The sequence below is a fragment of the Acipenser ruthenus genome, chromosome 12, assembly GCF_902713425.1.
Source record: "Acipenser ruthenus chromosome 12, fAciRut3.2 maternal haplotype, whole genome shotgun sequence".
Classification (NCBI taxonomy): domain Eukaryota; kingdom Metazoa; phylum Chordata; class Actinopteri; order Acipenseriformes; family Acipenseridae; genus Acipenser; species Acipenser ruthenus.
In genome coordinates, this window is record NC_081200.1 from 9,402,859 (window position 1) to 9,429,046 (window position 26,188).

At 35.8% G+C, this 26,188-nt stretch overlaps 1 long non-coding RNA gene across 1 annotated transcript; it reads left to right on the top strand.

Annotated features, from left to right (window-relative positions):
- The first annotated feature begins 16,747 nt into the window (after window positions 1-16,747).
- Window positions 16,748-23,630, top strand: LOC131740057 (uncharacterized). Its single transcript, XR_009330679.1, has 4 exons — window positions 16,748-16,918; window positions 18,154-18,201; window positions 20,648-20,731; window positions 22,077-23,630. It is a non-coding gene; the product is annotated as an uncharacterized LOC131740057 (long non-coding RNA).
- The last annotated feature ends 2,558 nt before the right edge of the window (window positions 23,631-26,188 follow it).

Sequence of the window (26,188 nt, forward strand, 5' to 3'; positions counted from 1 at the left end):
CAGCATGACATATAAAACAGCTCATTCTTTCTCAAGATATAGTTATACATGCTTTGCAAAACCTCCAAGAGAAGCTAAAACTACAAAATTATAGTCAGTCAGAGCAATAGAGAAAAATGATTTGATTTTAATAGCATTTGTACCTACACCCTTTAACTTTCATAGACAAAGCTATAACTGACAACGATCAAGACCCTCAACAGCTTTCCTGCCCCCTGTGGCAATAAAGGGTACTTTGGAGGTATTTTAGTTCCCTTATTCAATAACCATACTAAGTGCCCAAGATGAGTTAAATCCTGAATATAGTCAGCAGTATTATATTGTTTTACTGAAGTGAAGATTGGTTTGGATTTTGTTATCTACATGTATAACAAACAAATGGTATAAAGACCTCTCAAGGTATTTAAAGGTATACACATATACATACAAGTCATTTACCATGGGAGAGTTGGCACTATAGGTGGTCTTTCATACAGGTTTAACAGTATTAAGGAATTTGAAATAATTAAACTTCCCTTCCAGACCTTCGCTACATTGCTCAGAATAGGGCCACTCATTTAAACTGCATGCATCTATTTTTGTTCTATGCCCTACCAAGGCAAACTGACGATCGTAAATGAAAAGTACAAGAATTAATTGCACAATTTATTACATTTATCCCTATAGAATTAATAAATTCACACCACTTTACCAAAATATCTTCCCTACATTATCTAATTATCTTTTACTCTTCTTCCTTTCCTTTCCTCTTTTTTCTTTTATAGCTCTGGGGAAAAAAACAACAACTGTTCCACCACTCCCCACCTTCCACACCTCGACCCCATTCCTGATCACCCACCATTAACAGATGATTCCTAATCCCAAGGAAGGGCTACTCTTCCTACCTGATATAACAATACCACATACTGTACAAGTATTAATCACTACACTGAAGAAGGGACTAGGCAATATGTAGGTTGTGAAACAACACTATATCCCCAACATAATAATGGCATTATTTTATTGCCCCAAGGATTCATAATAAAGAAGTATTGGCATTTTATTCTAATGATGAAATTGCAATGATAAAAATGGTAATATAAGTGTACACAATCAGCCCCTGTAATATTAGAAAGACAAATGGATTATTTTATTGTGAAATAGGTTTTTACAACACACCTTTTGGCCTGCTGAGGATGTTTATATGAAACGAGTTTCTAAAGTATCACTATTGCATTCTTACTTGACCACTGTACAATATTGTGTTTTTCTTTCAAATGATAGCTGTTGAAGATGGTTTGTCTTTGTGAGTCAAATCACAATGTTAAATCTGTTTAAAAACGATGTTGAAATGCACAAAATTGTATCATTTAAGTATAAACTGTATTTTATTTTTATTTATTTTTTAATAATTTACTTTCAAAGCTAATACAAATTGCTTACAGTCCTTCTCCTTGTATGTAATTTAACCCTTAAAAACAAACTGTTTTAAACTTAGAAAAGGACACCTAAAAGATGCGTTATTTAAATATATTCTGGTTTTGATAAAAATGCCCAAAGCTGCAGTTAAATGTATCATAACATGACAGTTAAGCTTTACCATAAACAGTCATTAATATTACATTTAATGTTTCTCCTAGATGCCACCTGTATCTAAAATGCATGCTGTGATAATTAAATGAGTCTAGTTCAATAGATTGAACAGGGTCAGTAACATAACATATGCCTTGTTATAAATACTTATATTCTGAGTGAGAAGAAAAAAAATAGCAGATTAATAATGTACAACTACTGCAATATTGTGTATTATTTAAATACATTAATTAGACACATCTTTATTATGTAAATAGGTAATTGCCTTATGGTCATCTCTGCAAAAAATGGCAATATTTTAAAAATCAAATAGGCATATTGTTAAAAAGAAGAAGAAAAAGATGATCTAAGGTTCCATCTTGAAATGTAGTCTATTTCATATAAATTATGTGGAGTGCTTAAGATACCATTTTTAGAGCCCACATTTTTTATCACATTCCTTTTCTTGATTGATGATCAAGAAATAACTGCACATGTCAAAGATTTACTCTTTTTGTCTAGCGCAAATCTTGATTCTATCACACACTTAACCATCAATTACTCTAATGTGGTCCCTGCAAATGGACACTATCCACATCTGACATTCTGTTGGCACTCCAATCTGATTATGTTCTCTCCAGGCTGACTTTTGCAGTATATTTAAAGGGCATATTATATAATTATTATGTTAGTTGGCTTTACTGCAATGCTCATTTCAAAGAAGCTGGAGCAAAGCTCTAGAAACAAGATATCCCAAGAAACAATACAGAATAGCCTTATGGCTGAGGGCTGAGGTACGTAAGATACCATTTTGATATCTCTGTTTTGAATAGACTTTGTATTTAAAGGGACTACCCAAATGTTCCTCAGGTATGGTTTTTTAAAGAAGGCATCATCAACTGTAATGATACCAGAATGCATCATGGCAAACAGAAGGCAAAACAGGCGCTCTGATTGGCTGAAAGATCATCCACTGTACATAATAAGCTAATCATTCAATTCTCATATTAGTAAGAAATGTGTTTTTATCCCTGCATTTACAACACTGGAAGACAAAGAATTGCATGTCTTTGTCTGAAAACAATGAGAAGTACAGCACTTTCCATTATAAACCACAGATGTATCTATTCTTCCAGAAAATCACTAAAACACAAAATCAGGGGATATAAAAGGTGAGATTGAGAGATAAATTGCTAGCTTGCTGGTATTCATTATATGACAGTGGCAAAGGCAAAGGAAGCATTCCTCAAGCAATGTGCTGTCAATAGAAAAGATAATAATGATCATGATGACAGGAAACCGAGTTCTTTTTAAAATGCTCATCTCTAAGAAAGCCTGCATCATACTATTTGTTTTATTGACTTTTAAGTCAATGAATGCTTTAATTTTCAATCAATATCTTCTACAACTGGGGAATTAAGTACTGTACTATTTTTGTTATTTTTGCCATTCCTTGTCCCAAGATTTTGAATTGCTGACTATTTAGACTTCCCCTGAGACAGCATACTTGAATATTGTATGTGTATTTTCTGAGGACCTAGTTTTATGTATCTCAGTTATATGGTTGTGTCATCAATCCTCTATGACACAGAGTTTAACTTACAAATTCCTTCCAAGTATTAGGACAATATCGGGAGCCAAACAATTCAGCAGTTTAATTTAGGGCCTCTTAAGCACTGTCAAGTTTTTGGAAAAAATAGGAGTAAACAACTTTGAGAATAGGACCCATGTTGTCATTTTTAACATGTACCTGGTGTTTTCTGATTTTATGTCAGCGCAAACAAAAGCCCTCCAATTATGACAGTTAGATTTTTCTTTACAAACTGGGTTTACCCTATTTCTGGCTCCTCGTGTGGCAGACCTGTCTTTGAATTTGTCCGAAGGAATTAAAAGCCATGTATTGTTAATTACATGGGACCTAGAGTAAAAGTATCTATTTTTTTTAGTCAACACCATCTTGATCTTTCCAGTGAGCAATTATGAATGGCAGCCTTTACATCTTACGCTTTTATTTCAAGATTTCCAGCCATTTAGATCTGAGCCACCAGACTTTTCACTCTGTGAGATCATTTAGGCCTCACTCTGGAAATATCAATCAATCAAAATCAGTCCGCTGGGAGCAGGACTCGAACTGATTTTACAAACAGTCATCAAACAGAAAAAACTGCCAGTCAATCTAACAGGTCCAAGAGGTGACAGACCGGCATCCATATCTGGGAAGAAGCACACTGTGTCACTCGGCCTCCTGCTGTTTCATTTTCTGTTTCTACTTTAGAAAATAGTGGGTTGCCTTAAATAAATTGCAGTTAAAGCCATTACTTTTTTTATATTGTTACTTTGATTGCTAGTGTGCTTGAATTAGTGAGCACTCTCTAACACAAGCTTTACATGTCTTGGGAAAGATATTAGCGAAACTGAACAAAAAATAAAAAAATAAGAGACAACTTCTTTCTGCCTCAGATTAAGAGTGCTACACTTAAAAGACGTTTTCTCCTCCAATCCTTTCCTGAAGTCTGACAGATACTCAAGGACTTAAACCCTTCAGTGCTTCTGTATGCTATAATACTCCCCTTTCGTTCTGATACCCATAGTTACATAAAATAAACTTTTAAACTGGAGAATTATACAGTTTTAAATGGATTTGTTAAGGCTTTAAAATATATAAATCGAAGTTTAAGATACACACTGGAAGCATTAGAAACAGATACAATACTGATTCAATGACTATTGAAACTCAAATGCAAATAGTAAATACAGATACAAAATGTCAGGTTAAAGATGAGTCGAAAGGATTATGCAAACATGGGTTCATATTCTAGGTGGGAATTGTACTAAATCATTGACAACTAAATCCAGCTAAATGTAAAATATTTGATACATACATGATGCAAGATTCATTTTAATGTAATTGTATTGTGTGTAATAATTTAAAAGAGTTTGTAAGTTTGTTATTTTATCAACCTAAACAAAATGCACCTACAATCAAATGTAAGCAGTGCATATGTACTCAATGTAGTAAGGAATACTTGTATTATTTTTTGAGTGTGTGTGTTGCGTGTGTGTTCTGCACTCACGCAAGTTCTTGGCAGTAGTCTGTAAACAGCAGGTGTGCCTGGCATGGGTAAGAGATAATTACCTCTGGGGAATGTCACAGTTATGTGTGCAACTTGTACACTGTATCTGTTTTTTAAATAATTAATGGAACCTTCTTGTTGTATGCAAACAAAGCAACCACACAAAAGTCATGTTTTTGCAATACACCAAACACATTCTTACCACTATTTACTTTACTGCTACAAGAAATAGCAATGACTGAATCAAAAGACTTAATACAGCTGCTTACAATCATAGGCTTTATACTGCACTGAGTAAATATAGGGAAAATAAGAACTCTATCATCACTTGTGTAGGCATCTTAACATTTTAAAATGATTATAACACCTTTCCTTAAAATACATGTTGGTCAAAAGAGATGGGAAGTGGAGGCTGCTGGATTGAACACATTTTGTCTTTTAGGATCTTTATAAATGAAAAAGGCCACCTATGCTGTTCTACTTCAGTTTCAGTTGCCTGTATTTATGGCCATCCATTTCTCCCCTTTAATATACTTAATAGCTAATACATACTGGTCCAACACAACTGGGTTTTTTTAAAATGTTTGATTGAAAATAAATAGCAAGTATTTAAGAACAATCCCAAAAAATGATAATGGTTACATCATGATGTACATAATTCAGGTACTCAATAACCATTCTATATAATGGACAGAAAAACATCTCTGACCATGTACACCAATATCTTGTTTTTCCACCATCAGAGGATTTGTACCTTTTTATAGTTTTGCCCATATGCCCACATAAGAAAGGCATATAGCAGTCACAGATCATCAGATTTACATGGAGATCATGGATGACTCATTGGGGCAGGTTTGCAATGGCGACATGGCAGTTATTACATTATTGGTTGGCAGGTTATTACATTATCAATCAAGCCGAGTCATTACATTATGCGTAAAAAAATATTACATTATAGGGCAGAAATTTGTATTACATTATTTTTTAAGTTATTACATTACCCGGTGATTATTACATTATAGGCAAAACATTATTACATTATAGAGTATTATACATTATCATTTCGTTATTATATTAATGATTGTTACAGACGGTCTCCTCATCACCAACACTCATTTTGACATCAGATATGCAGGCCACATGAACCTCAATGTGCTTGTATGCTGTTAATTGGCTAATCATGTGTGCTGAGGAAGGGTGTAGGGAAGGGGATGTCTCTTCTGTCCTGAGGGGATTCATGGTTGCCCTCCAGTGTAGAGGGAGGGACTGAGATATTTAGAAGCTAGTTAGTGACCTGTATTGTTAGGGATTGGTAGCAGGGAATCTTGTGGCTACGTAAGTGTCAGTTCTCGTTATATAATCAATCACAATACAAATACATATACAGTATATTAAAATAGTTACCTTGATGTGCAAGCATCCCAGTGCACTTTTACAAAAAAAACAAAAATGCAGACAGACACGTAGGGGATTAGTGGATTTAAATGCTACTGTTATTAAAATTACAATTGGATCTCCCTGGTATTTTATATATTTGACATACATAAATACTGTCAAGAGACTTGCATGCATGGTTAGATGTTTTAATAACCTTGGCCTTGAATGAAATAAACAGGGGCAGTATTTAGATCAATTGAATAGACCACATACTCTAATGCAAGCTCCATTTAGAAGCATTGATTTTTAATGTGGGCACACTTTCTCTACTGTCTCCTATTGGAATACAGTGTCAGTTCCATTAAAACAAGTGTGTTAATCACCAAGAATTGGACATGTTGTACTGCTAATTGTGTGAAAAGCAAAGGAGAATGTTGTCTAGTGTCAAGACTTAGCTACCAGGAGCCTGTTTCATAAAAGTTCTACGATTGCAATGTGCTTGTAATGCAGTAAACGCTGTCGGCGTGGAACAGAGAACAGTAAAAAGAAAGGGATAGATCTAGTGAGCAAAACAAAATTAAAAGAAGGAAAAAGAAGGAGATGAAAAAGAACACATATGAGGAGGAATAAATGGTCGAAATATAATTGGTGAAGTAACTGTTTGCTGATATTGAGAGAAGATTGGAATAAGCACAATAGTTATATGTTACACAACGTGTTAATAAAATGCATTATTATTATTATTATTATTATTATTATTATTATTATTATTATTATTATTATTATTATTATTATTATTATCATCTTAACCTGGGTCCCAGTGACCCACCTCGGGATGTGGGCTGACACGCTTTGACCCGGGTTGAGCGAGGTTATTAGCAATAACAAACAGCCACACCTGCTGTGAAAGTTTCAGTTCCGCAAGGAACATTTCTGTTTATTCTGTTTAACCATATTTTTGTTGCTTGAGACACACCATGAGCCAGGGATGAAGAAACATTTGCTCTCACCAACATTTGGGCTGACGGTTCAATCCAGAGACGCTTGGATGAAAGTGTCAGTAACAAGCTGTTTCCGGGGCATTGATATGCACATTGTTTACTTGCATCTGTCACCCAGGTCAGCCCTGCTTTATTAAAAGCAGTGTGAAATCGCGTAGGTGAGCCGCATGACACCGGGTCATGCCCGGTAGGTTCTGACCTTGGTAGATCATGCCACTATGAAAGAGGCTTAACAGAGACATTTTGGCATCTGAGATGGCTTGACTATTAACGGAATTAAAATATTTACTGCATATCTACAGGTGCTCATAGATTACAAAATGCAGCACAAGTAAAAACAAATGTAGTTCAGCATGCACAGTAATCCAAGATGGATTTCCGAGCTGTGTTTTTACGCATTAAAAGGCTTTTTTTAAATGGTTTACAAAACTTTTTTTTTTTAGTTTTTGTTTAAAAACTGATTAATCCATTTAGATTTGATTATGTTTATTATGTTGGATTAGTTATCTCCCTTCTTGGCAATCGGTACTGAAGATCTGACAGCCCCTAAATATTCCTTCCTTTCTGATTTCTCTGCCATATCGACATCCAGCAGTGGCATGGTATGTCCTAAAACAGGATTTGCGATGGAAAATGCTACTTGCGGTTGCTGTCTGGCTGTCGCAAATTTTAATCAAAATCGGTGATGTAGCAGCTCTGTAAAAGTTTTATGAAATCCAAATTTTAATCTGCAAGGTGCTTGTGACTGTGATTCAGAGCAAATCACTTTCATGAAATGGGCCCCAGTATCTTACTGTACAGTATGTCTCAAAGCTGAAAGAATGGAAATAATCTTGAAAATTATAAATTCATATGTAACACATTCCAGATATGCAGTGAGCAAAGTCACTAACAGTCTGAGACAAATGATCATAGTTAATAATTTAGGAAATACAGTTCAAATATTAATTTTAGATCCTACCATATGCAGTAGTTGTACATGCCCTTGATTGCAATTCCATGCCTTTTTCATATATTTGGTGAACATCTGTTTACTTAATGGTAAGAGGCTATGTGGTCCAGTGGTTAAAGAAAATGACTTGTAATCAGTAGGTTCCTGGTTCAAGTCCTGGATGACTCAGTGTGTGTCATTTAATCTCCTTGTGCTCCGTCTTTCAGATGAGACATTGTTGTAAGTGACTCTGCAGCTGATGCATAGTTTACACACCCTAATCTCTGTAAATTGCCTTGAATAAAGCTGTCTGCTAAGTAAACAAATAATAATAATATAAGTGCCATCCTGACATGTTATTAAAGTGTAATCATTGGGTTTCTATTTTTTATTCAACCCCTATATATTTGATTTTTTTAAAAAATAATTTGTTTAATGTATTTAAAAAATATTCGCTCTATTCCCAATGCGAAAAATCTTGGAATCTCACAGTTAGGCCTCAAGCCTGTTAACTGAGATTCAAGGGAATAATTAAATAATTGGATCTGGAAATAAACAGATTAATTGATTTCTATATTACTTCGAACACCAGTCATGGCCTGCGGCCTCACAGTGGAAAGACTTTATTAAGTGGCTGTTCCTTCATAGTTCCCCAGAGACCAAACCCTACCTCATCCCACAATTGCAATCCAGTAACTTAATGAAAGATTACATGTGTGGGCCTCATGCTACTAAAAAATGTTATGATGTATCATACACATTTTAGTCTGTAGGCTGCTTACATCTTTTCAAAAGAACAAGTATGTACATGTTGACTAATTTTCACTTACCAAAGAAGCCTGCTAAAGTTCAAAAGCCAGGAAAACAAACCCTGTCGAAATGATAAAAAGAGGTTTGTTAGCTGACTGTACCTATGCTGACATTTTGTGTTGGTTTTTTTTCTCCACTTTAATTTCTTCTGTCTGCATGGGAAGAGCCATAAAACAGAAATGGCTAGAACTGGTTGTCATGCCATTGTCTCCTTGTTTCATTTTTTGGTTTGGAAGGAAATGGTAACAAACAAATAAATGAACTCTAATATCTATTTATAGGTTGATACATATATTTTGTTTGTCAACTTTGTGCCCTGTCTGTTTGAAGAACATGAACAAAAAAAGCAGTTTGTTTCTAGATTCTATACATGCATACAACTAACCAGTTCTAAATCTACAGACTAAAGAGCACAGAAGCTATCAGGGGAATAGCTGAAAAGAGTGTGCGTGGCATAAGAGCATTATACTAACTGTACTGGGGCCTAATAAGGCTGATAGAAAATGCAGATTGATGGACAGGATGATTCATCCATTCATTGATTAAAACAACCTTGCAAAGGCAATGAAATGGGTACCATCAATATTTTGACATTTTGAGTTTACCATTGATGTCCTCAGTGGAATTGTTAAAAGAATAAAAAGAAGCTTACATGTATATTGGACATGTATATGTGTATTTCCTGTTTTGCTTCACATGCATTCCATATCAATTGCATTAAAAAGAAAACAAGTGACAGATTCTGATCTCCGCCTGTGATATGAGATTAAAAGCTCCATTACTTCTTGTGTAAATGGACCCAGCTTTTTTCTACAGTGACTAAGAAGATTGTTTGTGGTGAGCAGGGTTTCCAGTTTCCTCTTTAGTATATGCTTGATAATAAATGTAAACAATAAACAGCTGATAGGAAAAAAATTGAGTGCAGTCTGACATTTGGGGCTTTCTTAGGGTATTAGGTAGTAAACATGTCTTCTAAATAAATGCAGGAAAATGAAATGCATTAATGTAAGGACAGCTTTGACATTGATATCACAACTCAAAATGAGAGAGGATCAAAGGGGGAACTAATGCATTTGGACATCAGCTTCATTGAATCTATGATTTGCCAAGCAATACAATCTAGACAACATTTTTTTTTCATTCATTCATAATGAAATGCTTAATAAAATAGGACTGTGCTTGTGGAAGGTTCACATTTTGAATTAAGATATTGCGGTGTAAGGTTCACTTGTTGTCTTGCCATAGATATTTATGTGATGTTGTTTTTATTGAAGTGATGAACAACAGATGTAACACAAGTGCTCCATGTATTTAAATATCTGAGTGAAGTCACACAGCATGACATGATTAATTCATCCAGTGTGCATTAACCTTCTGTTAATAGAAGGTCTTTCCTTCCTAAGGCTATATCTTGTTTTTTTTATCACTGAAAGAGCTGCTTCTTAATTACGCTGCTTCTTTTTTGTGGTAATTATTAAAACAGTCCTGGAGAGTCTTTAAATTAAAAGCTTAGAATCTTTCTATGTAGAACCTTCAGTCTCTGGAACCCATATTTTGTTTGATTAAACAATCATTTCTAAAGGGGGGAAGGGGGTTGGGGCAATATAATGGGTTCCAAATAGAACTATTTGATCCGAGAGAACAACAATTAGGAGTTCTAAATCAACTGGTTCATATGTGGAACACTTCATTAGAGGTTCCAAATATGAAGTATCTAATTATGAAACCCATATTTATTTATGTATTTATGTTCCCTCCAAAATCCATTGGAGAAACAGCACACATGAAAAGTTATTCTAGGGTTAATCATGCTCTTGTCCACAGCCTATTACATACAAGAACTAGGTCAACATACTGTATCTAAAAACATGCAATCACAAAGGAGATAACATCATACAGTATAATAAATTGTCCTCATCTTTTATTGTTGTCTATATAGTTAGAAGCATGTTAGTCCCATACTGTATTTAATCACTTGGGTTTACCCCTGTAGAATCTTAAATCATGTGTATTTAGTGTCAGCCTTGTTTTCCCCATCCCCTTTACTCTATCTCAGAAGGTTTATTGAGCTGTCATGGAAATGTATCCAGTTGGGGAATAAGTATAGAGTGGATTTTAATCTGATCTAAATGCATTGGTGTTAACATGTGTCATGTTGGCTCATATTCACCTTGGACCCAGGTAACAAAATGCCATTATAATCGGACAGTTGTACAAATCATACCTGTGCAGTGGGGTCCAGCTCAGACAGTGCCTAAGGTACAAACGCTCAGAAGATGAAATGTGTTAAACATTCACTGAAAGACCAGTCTCAGCAATATAACACAAAAGAGGAACATTATTCTTCGTAAACTGCATTGGCAAGGACCCATGAATGGATAAAACACGATGACAGTATACAACCCTAGCAATAAACTACTTGTAATAATAATTTAGCAGCTTTGGTATGCAACTAAGTTGTTTCTTGTGCATTTACATTGTATAAGCCCAGAACAAACATTACAATTGTATTTAAGACCAGGTTGATAAGTATAATAAGAGGCAGTGGTATGCTGTCAGACAAACACTAGATACACAAGGATGCTGTGAAAACCTTTTCTATTGCCACATCACCTGCAGGTGACACTCATTTTGTGAGGTGAATAAGACAGCGTGGTTGAAGAGGCAAGGAGGTCATAGAAAACACAAAGGCAGCATCAGCTTTGATCTTACAGACTGTCTCAAAATGTAAAAGATATTGAAGTCAGTGCTGATGAGAAATAACAAAGCTCTGTTCTGGAAAAAGAAGAAATGACAGAGTTCAAGGTCATCCATTTCCATCCTTTAAGAAAGGTTATAACTACAGTAATGCTGGAAAATGAAAATACAGCACATCTGCTGTAAGGGGTAGTTTCAGTTCTAAAGAGCAGTGAACAATGCCAGTGCCATTTCCCAAATTCAAAATCATGATGAAACGGGTACAAGTATAAAGCTTTATAGCAAAGTTTATGTTGAATTAGGTGCACTCTTTTTCCTTAGAAGCCAAGCACTGTTTACACTCCAGTTTGTTACATTTAGCTATGTTAATTTATTCCTACAACCTTTTTAATGAAGAATAGATATTTAAAACTAACACAAATACTTTGACATATACAACTGACTTAAATACTGTAGCAGCAAACGGTTTTAAGCACTGGTCCTCAAGTACAGTGCCTAAAACAATCTTGTTGTTGTACATAACAGCACTTACAGATATCCTCTGTAACTTGAAACATTGCATAGCTACCATGATTTACCAGGGTGACTGATCATTGTTCACAATACACATTTTAAAAAGGAAAAAGAGATTGGCTATGGAAATCTAATCACGGATTAGATCAATTGACTAAACCCAACTTAACTCACACATTAATATATTTCATTAGTCAATGCTGGTACTTTTTCTCTGAACACAAGTAGGTAAAATAGAAAAAGAGGCTAAGAAAAGTCTGCCAGAAGCAGGTATAGGGTCTCATGACTGAGCTAATGGTTTATAGGGATTGATGAGTAGTTACCGAATAGGGTTCATGGTGCAAAAATATGGGTCTCAGACTTCTTGTTGATTTGTTGTACACTTTCTGTGTGACAATCTGGGTTGAGGCTGTCTTGTTATTTCTATAACCAGTGTATTCAATAGGATTCATTATTTAAAAGGGTTTTACTCAACCGTATAATGGCCAGGATAATTTGCTTACCCATATGAAAACATTACAGTACCATGTACTATAGTGCGTGCCAAAAATACACAGTAGTATTTTGTAAAGTGGATTATAAAATATTAACAACCTTTTTTTTTTTTTTCTTCAGAACAACTGTGTCAATCATGGTACATTTGAAGGCTTTTATATAACATTCTTAACTGAAAAAAAAGTATATCAATAACATACATCACCTGTCACGGCTGACAATATAAAATTTGATAAGTAATTCTCCAGATATATGTCCAAATGTAACATATAGAAGGATGGATGAAAGGCCAGATAGAGACCTCCAAATAGCCTCAGAATCGGATACTTTGAATAACTTATGATAAATAATGTTCATACCAAGTTTCATGGCAATCCTATAAGCTGTTCTCCAGATAATATACAAAAATGTAAGTGTGTCATCCAAGTGGACAGATGTATGGACAGAAAGACACCAGTATATCTCTAGAATCAGTTTCAGTGGCTTTAATTAAATAATGATAATACCAAAGCTTCATGACAATTGGATAAGTGGGAAGATGAATTATATTACATAGAATTATACATATTACATGTTTTTTAACTAAAGAATCTAAATAAGGAAAAAACCCAAAGGAGCCATATGGTTACGTTGAATACCCAGAGAACCATATTTGCATGTGTTTATACAGTAACTCATAATTCCCATAGCTACAGTATTTCCACTACTGTATAAACTGTGATGAAGCATACTGTATAATAAAAGCAGATCTTCAGTCAGAACCTCCCCTCTTTTGGAGGAAACCACACTAAAACAGAAGGTGTGGGGATGCTGCCAATGATGACTCATAATGAGACCTAGGAGGTAAAAATAGAATTGTACTACAGCCCCAGGCATAAGAAGCTGCATTTTATTTGAGCCTGATCTCTGATATACTGATGCACAACTTTTGCTGCTATGACAGATTCTTGCTTGCTCATGTTCTGCCTCCTCTGCCCTGCTCTTCACTCTGCTAGAGTTAGAAGCCTATCTTGGATTGGGAAACCCACTACCTACTCTAACTTGGAAACAATACAACCCTATAAACACAACATAAAAATAAGTCTCACCTTTTTTCTCACACTATTTTTGGTGGTACCTTTTAGGTAATTTGGGTTTCCATGTAGTTTTCATTTAGGGAGAGAACTTCTCCTTCCAAATGAAAATGACCTAATTCATAATAAAATACAGGAAGGTATATTTCAGTGTTTCTGTCTGTTCCAATTTGGTGTGGCGCCAGTACTGATGTCGTGCAGCTTTATTAAACTGGGTTTCCACTAAGTTTGTGTGTTTTCACTGAACAAGTCTCTAAACCATTCGTACTGGTCTATTTCCAGCAGATCTCAGTTGTTAATAAAGTATTGCTTGGTATGGCCTTTAGTTATAGTAGAAAGTGTTACAGCTTTCAGACATGTTTCCATGCAAAAAACCCTGTAGTATTTGGTCAATTTACCCACCCTTTTAAGCCATGCCATAGAATGTGCATGGTATGTGTGTGCTAAGTCACATTCTCATGACAATGGTGTGAGAATTTGGAGTTTATAAGCTGCATGGAAACCCTGCCCCAGAGGGGTCCCTCCAGTTCAATGGTAGTGATACTCCAAAACTGAATTTTATTTCAGAGAGGAAAAAAACTAGCAATAAACTACATTATTAAACTGATCCTGTAACTTAGTTGTTTCGTGCAAGTTTTATCAAATAGTTTTATTTCTGTTAGAAATGTTGCTTTTCTACTGAAAAAAAATTAGAATATTCTTTCATGTTATGATAATTTGCTGACTTTGTTTTTTAAAAAGAGATTAAAAAAAAGAAAACATACAACCAACTCTAAACACCAATTCTAAATGCTATTCCATGAGTCATTTAATTGCTGCTGCTTGAAAAACGGATACATTTACAATGCATGCTCACAAAATACATTTATAAAGCTTTCAAATAAAAGACCAAATGAATAAAATTACAAACTGTTTTTCATGCCAAACTTCAAGTACCTATAGCACTAAAAGGTTTAAAATATGGAAGTAATTACTGCATCAAACTGAAGCTGAATCCGCCGTGACTAATTGATTTCTCTTGAACTTCCATTCTCTGCCCAGAGTTCCTGATCATCTAGATGCAGAAGGAACATGAGGAATTATAATTTAAAAAGAGCTAGAGTGGCTCTATTGGACTATAAATGCAGTGTTATAGAGTATTATACACCTCTGCATAAGGTATATTCTAAATTGGGACAAACATCACATGGGTAAAGTTGAACACTTTAAAAAAAAAAAAAAAAAAGCTTCACAATCCTAACAATCATATACAGAAAATTCAAAGGATGTTATTATGTAGGATAAAGACTAGGTTGGATTAAGTCAAATTGAAGCAGAAACTAAAAGATTGCTATTAAGAGGCTTGCAGGCTCCACCGGCCTCAGGTGTTGTCTGGAAATCAACAGAACACTGGTTGCCTGGTGCAGCTACAGTTGCCATGGAGATTGGATCATACGATTATTCCATCTGCTGAAAAAGAGACAGCTTGGGACACTCTCTCAGCTCTGAAATGAAAATGCAATAAACACATGAATCATCTGCTTATGGAGGTGGGACTAGAGGCGGGATTAGTGACATAAAAATATTTTTTTTTTTCTTGATCTTCCTGCAGTGATTTAGAGAACAGATCTCAACTCCCCCTGTGCACTAGAGCGGCCATTTTGAAAAGAGCTTTGAAAAATACTTTAAAGTTTTAAGTGTAAAAAGTTGTCAGGATGTTAACAATAAAAAGAAAAATGACAGGTACATACTCTAGATTTATAGAATATAGTATTCAGATGTCATAAGATATTTTTGTTTATATATATATTGTGAATGGCACCAATAACGCATTGGTTTTAGAATACCTGTATATCTAAAAATGACAGTAAGTCAGCAACAAAATGGTCACACGTACCCCAAGGAAAAACAGCTTCTCTTCTGACATCTTACTTTCTTGCTTTCCCTTGGCTGGCATATCTGCAATGAGAATCAATACATATTAACTAGGCATTTTAAAGAAGCAAACCCCGAAGGTAGCTGCCTAGTGAAAAAATATATAATAAACAACCAAGAGGTATCTTTCACAGCAATGAAAACATAAACCAAATATGAGGATTAAAGATGTTTTCAGTGTCCAACCATCACAATAGCATACACCCATATGAACATACCCATAAATTAGTCATTTATAGTAAACTGCTGTGACATTTTTAACAGTGAAATTCTTAAAACTGATAATAAAGTAATATGATTCTTGCTAATATAAGCCTGGAATGTAACCATAGAAACTAATTCAGGCTTTTTTGACCTAGGTGTCCGTCTGTTCAGAGTTCCTTCACCTTGACTTTTGACTTTGGCAGCAACATCTTAAGACTTGATTTTATATAACTTTTAACCCTAATCAGGCTTCCCAAAAGTTCCTCCTCCCCCTCACTTTTTTTTTTTTTTTTTTTTTTTTACAGCTGTGTTCCTTACAGAGGTCAATGGTCCCCCATCAACCAATCTCTGAACAATATAGAAAGTGGCCCTTAACTGAGGGGAAAATCCAGAGCCAAACTGTCAATTGCAAAATAATTATTGTTTTACTTATAAACCTATCAGATGTCTCAATCTTTGAATTACAAATAATACTAGTTAAACCAGAAGTCAACAGCAATGGGTTTCGTGTAAAAGTATTTAAAAAATATAGGCATCTTAACATTAGAACCCTACTGGTCTATCTTCAGTCCTGTGTTCTTTGTATTAACTCTTAGTCTGCATTAGAGTACAGTGGCATAGGAAAATCGATGGTAGACGGTGATTGACAGAGGCAGCAAGACAGGATGCTAAACCAAATCAGTGTTCTTCAACCTATTAGATTAAACAAACAGCATGTGCTGCCGACAGTCAAATAAAATGAGTTTACACTGTCAGTCGAAATAGTAAAATGAATACATCTTTTTTTTACAGATGAATACGTCTTTTTTTAATGTGTGCATTGCGGGTCAATAGCATTTTACATGGCAGTGTTGTGGCATTGCCACATTGTGTGGTGCTAAATTGCATCACTTGCCAGTTTTTAATTTAAACTGGTATTATGCCTGGCCAGATAAACAGTTTATGATGTTCTTACATCCTGTGATAAAGTTTTAAACTATGTTTGTGTTCAATCACTAATGCACATACGTTAATGCAGGCTTTAGTTTTTGCTGCATATATTGGTGCATGTCCCTTTAAGAAAACGTAACTGCGCATGTAGCATGTTGAGAAGGGGACGCCCTGTTTTAAAAATGGAAGCGCCAAGGATCGAGGAGAGGGAGAGTTAGTACTGAGGTTTTGTTTTTAACTTCATCTGGTCGGACAGCGTTTTCCTTTCCTGGACTTGGGTGAGATCTTTCTTTTTCTCACAACCATGTTGGGTGGATTACGATTATCTTTTTTTTTTCTGTTTTCTAGGTTAGTTTGGATCTTTTGCTTTATGCAAAGAGGATTTTTCGAACTTTGCTTTGTGACTTTATATTCTTATGTTCTCGGACTTTTGATTAATTGATTTGTTTTGTTTATAAGATCTTTTACTTGGCTATCTCCCGATAACCGCGGGTACGCTGTGTATGTTGAGCTAAATGAGTGCCGAGGACATTGGGTGTACTACTAGTTCCTACCATTTTTTGCATAACAATTTGAACACTGAATTCGTTTTTTCGCTGTCATACAGACCTTCTGTACCGAATTATTTTATTTTTTGGTGCAGCAACCTGTTCTTATCTTGGGAACTCGAATGGTTGGCTGAGGGCTTGGGTCTGTTTGTTACAATGTGTGCGCAATGAAATTAAATACAGATCTTGCTGTGTTAACTCTGCACCTGTTATGTTTTATTTTCTGTTCTAAATACATCAGTAGGATTATGTTTTTGTTTTTTTAATAATCAAATGTATTTACTGCGTAAATTCACATCCAAATGCTTTCAGGTACCATTTACTTGTGTGTTTTTTTTTAATTTTTTTTTTTTTTTTTTTCCTTTACTATGCAGGACTACTAACCCCAACTATGACACACTGGGCTGAATTACAAATATTTATTTTTTATTGTAACTAATCTGACATCGATCTGATACTACATTTCAGATTACTGTATCACATTGATAGCATTGTCTACTATATATTATAGGAATATGTAACACATTGTTTTATTTTTGACTAAACATTGTCCAATGTATGTTTTAAGCAATGCACAACAGTTCATAAATTAAAAGAAAGATCATGTAAAAAGATCATATACAAGAGGTATTTTTTGGTACAGAGATCCTAAACTCAAGTTATACTAGCTCTTTTCAGCCCCAAATGGATATTCACATAACCAAACTCACATGGTTTTGGAAAATTGACAATCATAGCTGAATAGAGTCATAGCATGGAAAATATACACACTTCCTGCCCTGAAAGGGTCTACGTCAAAATCAAGGGTGTAGCTGTGTCATTAATGTGTAATCCATGCATTGGTGCAATATATGACTCCTAACCACCCCCCTTATTATGAACCATTAACCATTAAAAACTAATTTAATAAATACACCTCGTAGTGCCCTCATTGTGTATGATTCTTAATATATCTGTATATGATCAATCATTGTCAATAAAACATATCTGATGTGTTAACTAAATACAAATCTAAATGCTTTCTATTGTTCACAGTGTTAGCCGTTCAGCTAAGGCACAAATAAGTCGGGCACATGGATAGAGGTACTAATTGCGAATTGCAATATATCTGCTTCAAATCATGATGTTATTGCCTGGAGAAGGCATCCATGGTTCACTTTGCCGTTGCCAGCTGCTGATGTACATGTTTCCTATGGGAAGACACAAAGGTCTTATGTTTAGAGCATCTTAATTTTTTTTTTTTTTACACACCAAGAAAGAATACAGACTGCTAGTGCGTAGTACATGTTAAAATGATGCCTACATTTTCAGATATCTTTTACAGGATCTGCTAAAGCCAATCTTGAAGAATCTGCAATGTCCGCAACACATATAAAACAACTATTGAACAAACCAAGTATCAATCTTACAAATAAACCTGGTAATACAGTGCCTTGCGAAAGTATTCGGCCCCCTTGAACTTTGCGACCTTTTGCCACATTTCAGGCTTCAAACATAAAGATATGAAACTGTAATTTTTTGTGAAGAATCAACAACAAGTGGGACACAATCATGAAGTGGAACGAAATTTATTGGATATTTCAAACTTTTTTAACAAATAAAAAACTGAAAAATTGGGCGTGCAAAATTATTCAGCCCCCTTAAGTTAATACTTTGTAGCGCCACCTTTTGCTGCGATTACAGCTGTAAGTCGCTTGGGGTATGTCTCTATCAGTTTTGCACATCGAGAGACTGAAATTTTTGCCCATTCCTCCTTGCAAAACAGCTCGAGCTCAGTGAGGTTGGATGGAGAGCATTTGTGAACAGCAGTTTTCAGTTCTTTCCACAGATTCTCGATTGGATTCAGGTCTGGACTTTGACTTGGCCATTCTAACACCTGGATATGTTTATTTGTGAACCATTCCATTGTAGATTTTGCTTTATGTTTTGGATCATTGTCTTGTTGGAAGACAAATCTCCGTCCCAGTCTCAGGTCTTTTGCAGACTCCATCAGGTTTTCTTCCAGAATGGTCCTGTATTTGGCTCCATCCATCTTCCCATCAATTTTAACCATCTTCCCTGTCCCTGCTGAAGAAAAGCAGTCCCAAACCATGATGCTGCCACCACCATGTTTGACAGTGGGGATGGTGTGTTCAGGGTGATGAGCTGTGTTGCTTTTACGCCAAACATAACGTTTTGCATTGTTGCCAAAAAGTTCGATTTTGGTTTCATCTGACCAGAGCACCTTCTTCCACATGTTTGGTGTGTCTCCCAGGTGGCTTGTGGCAAACTGTAAACGACACTTTTTATGGATATCTTTAAGAAATGGCTTTCTTCTTGCCACTCTTCCATAAAGGCCAGATTTGTGCAGTATACGACTGATTGTTGTCCTATGGACAGAGTCTCCCACCTCAGCTGTAGATCTCTGCAGTTCATCCAGAGTGATCATGGGCCTCTTGGCTGCATCTCTGATCAGTCTTCTCCTTGTATGAGCTGAAAGTTTAGAGGGACGACCAGGTCTTGGTAGATTTGCAGTGGTCTGATACTCCTTCCATTTCAATATTATCGCTTGCACAGTGCTCCTTGGGATGTTTAAAGCTTGGGAAATCTTTTTGTATCCAAATCCGGCTTTAAACTTCTCCACAACAGTATCTCGGACCTGCCTGGTGTGTTCCTTGTTCTTCATGATGCTCTCTGCGCTTTAAACGGACCTCTGAGACTATCACAGTGCAGGTGCATTTATACGGAGACTTGATTACACACAGGTGGATTCTATTTATCATCATTAGTCATTTAGGTCAACATTGGATCATTCAGAGATCCTCACTGAACTTCTGGAGAGAGTTTGCTGCACTGAAAGTAAAGGGGCTGAATAATTTTGCACGCCCAATTTTTCAGTTTTTTATTTGTTAAAAAAGTTTGAAATATCCAATAAATTTCGTTCCACTTCATGATTGTGTCCCACTTGTTGTTGATTCTTCACAAAAAATTACAGTTTCATATCTTTATGTTTGAAGCCTGAAATGTGGCAAAAGGTCGCAAAGTTCAAGGGGGCCGAATACTTTCGCAAGGCACTGTATATTGAATTATGATCTGCTGTAAAAGACACGGTAAATTATTATTTATTTCTTAGCAGACGCCCTTATCCAGGGTGACGTACAATTGTTAAGATATCACATTATTTTTACATACAATTACCCATTTATACAGTTGGGTTTTTACTGGAGCAATCTAGGTAAAGTACCTTGCTCAAGGGTACAGCAGCAGTGTCCCACTACCGGGGATTGAACCCACGACCCTCCGGTCAAGAGTCCAGAGCCCTAACCACTAATCCACACTGCTGCCCAATACAGTGGGTCTGTTTTTTAATGATGTAACCAATGGTGGATCTAAATAATGTCAATATTTAAACCTGTGCCAATCCAAGCAGCAATAATACGTTTTGCCTTTGTCTGTGTTCCTGCCTGATGGCAGAATACATGTGCTTGGTTATACATGCTGTCGTTCAGATATGTGCTTTAAGTATATAGTAATAGCTGTTTTGTTCTAGTGTACTGCAGTTTGGGAAACCACGATCTACAATGAACATGTGCCACCCAATAGTACTTATGCAACAAAACAAGCTTGACTGAAGGTCAGTGACTTTGGGCTGTAATGTGCTGGATGTCGTGATTGGAGTATGTAATGACACAAATGCACATTCTTTACTTTTATTGATGGGAAGCATGTAATGTCGTCTTGCTTTGTTATAATGCAGCCAAGTATAGTATACTTCCTAGGGCTGTGTTCGAAGGTTCGTTCGCTAGCCAGGAATACGAAGGTTGGTTTAAACCTTCGAAGGTTCATCAGACACTATTGACGCACTGTTGTATGGTTTTTTTATTTATTTATTATTTTATTTTTTTCTGTTAACAGAAACTGTTTGACAATATATTAATACTATAAATCACACATTAAATGTCACTCGCATGCAAAATTCAATCTTTTGATTTGTGTAGTGCATATTACATAAACAAAAATTGTTGTATTAAAATCCGCTACCAAATCGTTATACGTAGCAACTGTATATGGAGCAAGGTATAGTATCCAAAGCACTAGGGCGGTATGCTTGTTGTGCTTCAGTAAAATATGTACTGAATACCTAGTGTATAAGACAGTGTAAGAGAAGTGCTATGGTAGAATATGTTTGAAACATACAAAATATACAACAACAATAATAATGTTAATTTCGAAAACTGAGCACCGTCTGTCCCTCCCCCTTCCAGCTCGTGTTATGCAAAGCAAACCTTTTAATTTCTTCATTCTCCATCTCGACAGCAAAGTGTTGTGTAGCGTAAGCTGTATTGAAAGAAATGTCTCTTAACCCCTCTGCTGTTTGGGATTTTTTATTAAATGCCCAGACGACCAAAAAAAAAAAAAGTTGAATGCAAACTGTGCAAGCGACTCGTATCGTGGAGGCATAACCATCTCTGGGGTCACTTGACAAGTGCAAGTTCATATTATTATTATTATTATTATTATTATTATTATTATTATTATTATTATTATTATTACTATTTGTAGTAGTCATAGTAAAATGTGACTATTAAATAAAGCTTTGTTTTGTCTAAGTCTGCTGCAGTTGTGCAATGCACACATCTCTTTAAATAAACAGGGATGCTGCAACATGCATCTGGATGAGAAAAATTAACAAGAGATTAAGTTTATGATATTTGTCATCCATAACTTCAAATCATAAATTGAGGCAAAACCATTAAACACATGAGCAAAAGCTTAATGAAACCTGTCTACAATGTGTCTAAATGGTATCTATCCTTTTATTTAATCATCTTTGGCACATCATATCTCATGATGGAATGAAATGTGTTTTGTATGCGGTGTAGCGGGTATAAATGTGGAAATTAAGTGTGGATTAAACAATGTGCGGTCGTCTTGCTGGAGGGGATTTTTTATTTTTTATTTTTTTTTTAATTTCACAGGTGCTGTTCAGCTCTGCAATCTGTCTCCTCAGTTGGGTTCACCTGTGCTTGATGAACTTAGTGCCTCGTTGTCAGGGTAACGGCAGATGCTGCCTCATCATTGGTCGGTGCCGCTGCTCCCTGGGGAAGCTCCGCCTTTCGTTTTCAACTCCGCAGATTTTAGAAGACAGAAGGACACAGACAGGACACACACATTGTGGTGAAGCTGTACAGGTGGCAGGCAGGGCTGGGAGCGAGTTTTGTTTTTATTGGTAAAATGGGGATTGGTGCAATGAGATTTTAAATATATAGTGGTTGCTATATTGAAAGACAAGATATTTTAAAGGGTTTGAGTATTGCACTACATAGTTTAAATATTGTCACTCACTCTTCCTGATTTGATTTTGAATACTATTGCTTGTTCACGCTTGTTGCTTTATTTTATTTTCACTATTGCTGTTTTGTTTCGCGCATTGGTTTGGTTTGTTTTGACTTGGTAGAAGCCACCCTCAAGCCCCGATGTGTGTTTACCTCAAATTTATCTGTATAGATGTTTGATATTGAGCACTGTTTTAATTGTTAGACTGCTAATTGTTTTATTATTTGACAAATCTGTTTGGATCGCCTACTCATTTTGCTATTGTGCACAGAACGAAACTAGTACTTTGTCCAATAAAAAGAACCAGCACGTTGGAACAAAGTTAAATTTTACATAAACATTTATACAAGGGGACCTTGCCCTCTACAAAATGTGGCGTAGTCGGGCACTACAAACTCAATCTTAAACCTTTGTGGCAATATCTTGCTACATGTGGCTACTATTTCCTTTTTGAAGATCATTGTAAGTCTAAACCAGCTAAATGATGGACTTATGCTGTTAAGTTGGTTTAAAAACTGTATATTGTTGTTCAACATGTCTAATAGGTAATATGTAAAGTCCAATTTGTGTGATTTACAGTTTGAACTGCCACTCTTTTAGCTGAGAATTGAGTTATGAGAAAGTACATTAGCTCCAAGCCCTGAGGAATCAAAGGGTTACAGCGCCCTCTGTGACCAACTGTGGTAGGTCTAGAATCTTGTTACCTGTTATCTGGTTCACCTGCCAGATATATATATATTTTTTTAATTTATTTATTTACCACCCTAGTACAAAGTCCAACTGTTGACAAAGTCCACAGCAGAAAATGATGTTTTTTTTTGTTTTTTTTTTACCTTATCCATATATATTTAAAATGTTATTGATGTACTATATTTTACAATTGTAAAACATATATTTAAATATTACCCATATACAACATCTTCTATTATACATATGGTTCTAGGTTTACCTTATGAAACTGAACCAGATGCTGCTGTATACCAGACAGGACACAGACGCATTTTGTTTTTTTTATCCTGACCTACTTTTTACACAATAATACATTGTCAAAGCCTTTTAAGTGACACTGCCATCTCCTCTCTGTTAACAAACTGACATATTCAATGTTTCATAACCGCATTTCTAGGAGTAGCGATCAAAGTGCTTCATGAGCAAGGTTCTTGAACTTTGTAATGCAGATACATTGTTGAAACAGCATCTGACAAAGACACATGTTGCATCTAGTAATCTGCATCTGGTAAGTAGGTCAAGGATTACGTTAATTTCTGTGTGAGCAATTACAGCTATTAAAACAAATGACATATAGCAAACACACTTTATAAATTACATTTCACTTGGTAATTATTTAGCTTTTAGTATGCTTAATGCTTTTTTATCATACAAGGGGTGGGACAAAATTGTAAACACCTGCAAATATCTAGCATACACTTTTTGAGTAAATGGGTTATCCTTCATTTTTTACTGAATAAATTATGCAAATATAATCCCTGACATCTAATAATATATAAAAGAGTAATCTTTTATATATTAGCACAAACTCATGGTGTTTCAGGAGGATTGGTCGATTGAGTAATGACTCCGTGAATCTACAGTACTGTATGTGCCATTCTGATTATTTACACAATCAGCTTCCATAAATGAATTAGTGGTGATAATTCTTCAGATGTTAAGAACATAAGAAGTTTGGGAACAGGAAAAGGCCATTCAGCCCATCTAGGCTCGTCCCTTTTTAGCACACCATTCTCCCCTATTAGGCCAGAACTAATTTAAAGGCACATAATCTAGGCTCATGCACCCTGTTGTGGCACATGTGGTATTTGAGTCTTCTCTTGGTCATTATACCGTCACTGGATTGGTAGGCTGGTACTGCCATCTGGCCACAAATCTGCTGGCTGCAAGAAACAAGCTAGCTTTGAGACTTCCCACTAGCTAACCTACTGCCACCCAGAGTGGAAACAGAACAGAAATCCCTTGGCCTTTTGCTGCACTGGTTGTGTTTGCTTTTCTCTTCTTTCAGATACATCTTCATTCAAATGAATTCTATCACTAAATGGTCCAATGCAGAGAAATTTGAAAGGAGTTGCGAGTTTACATTCGGCTCTTTAGAGATCATTTTATTTCATGAAGATATATGTTTGAGAACTTAAGAGCTAGAAATCTGACTTTATACCCAGGCATTTGTTTAAATTTGGTATCATTGATGACCATGATTGTTTCATTAGCACCCATGGTATAACAATGACTGGTTGAAACATGGAAAGACATGGTGTAAATTAGTTCAAATCGGTGTTGTCCCCTGCCTGGAGGATAAAGCACAGAATTGTTTAAAGGTAACTTTTTTTTTAACCACATGCAATCTCTCCATCAGCCACCCACAGTTTATTGTTTCTGAGATAATGTGATATATGACCTAACTGGAATGAACTACAGTGCTGTGAGCCAGTCTACATTAACAAGACTGCTATAAAAATAAATTGCCCGTAAGGATATTCCTGGTGGTTGCTCTTGTAGCTTTGCTATATGTTAACATAGTAAAACTACCAGTATGGTTTTCCCAGCTCTAATATTGTCATCCATTGTAATTCATGCCAATATATGCAATTTTAAAGATGTAGGCATCTATAAAAATGTATGTTTTACTTGATAGGACATATGGTGAGACAATGTTTGGTGGAAACTCACATCTTAATATGCAAACTATATGTGGTACATACAAGTAATGGCATCTCCTATGACTGATTTTGGTTTTTGTAACAGGTAGGATAATAATTTTCCCAACAGTATATAAATAATAATAATAATACAGAGGAAGACTGACCTATACACCTGAAATTTAACACGGGTCTTGCAAAGCTGCTGACCTGTCTTCCAATTAAAAATCACTAGAGCCTGAAGGACCCTGATTCCCCAGGACAGTTTATTTGACTTAACTGCTACCAGTGCTGATGTTACCATGGGGCTTTCCATGCACATGCCTCCATGTATGTTTGCTGGGAGTTCAAATCCCAGTCCCTGAAGTCATGTTCTCATGTTCTGAAATAGGCCCAGAGATGTAGGGAGTATCTCATCTCATTTTGTGAGTGGGATGAGATGTCTGCTGGAGGGTGAAGGACAGCTGAAGCCAGCACAGGACCCCCCAGTTCCCTCTAACATCCCTGAAGCTGGCATTGCAAACCACTGACCCAGAAGCAGGCATTGTAATAGCTGGGAGGAGGCCTGTGGTGACTCTTTTTTAGAAATGAGGTGCTGTAGGCAGAGATGTGTGGAGTGTTATAACGAAGGGTCGTAGTGAGAATGACACTCCACATGCCATTTGTTTGTCTGTGTATACCAAAGTACCTAGAAAGCAAACATAGCTAAAGGTAGTAAGAGTGTGTATTACTTTAGAGTGATTGTTTTTTTTTTCTTTTTTGTGTTTTCCAAATATCATTTTAAAGTTGGCTGTTAAAAAGATTTGACCAGCTGCAAATGCACTAAACACCCCCTTCTGTTACAAAATGAACCCACCAGTTTATATTTTGGGAGAAATCAACTGCATCCAACCCAGAACTAAGTTGATTAACTGTGATTCACAATTTGTAGTGAGATCCTTACATCACACCTTCAAGCCCTGGAGTGGCAATAAAAGGCGGCAGCCCTAATCTCACCTGTAATGAATACTTGATTTTGAGCAATAGACATTTACAATATGTTTACACACGGTTCAACTGAAAAAAAAAAAAAAAAAATTGAAGATCAAAGAACCAGGACAGCC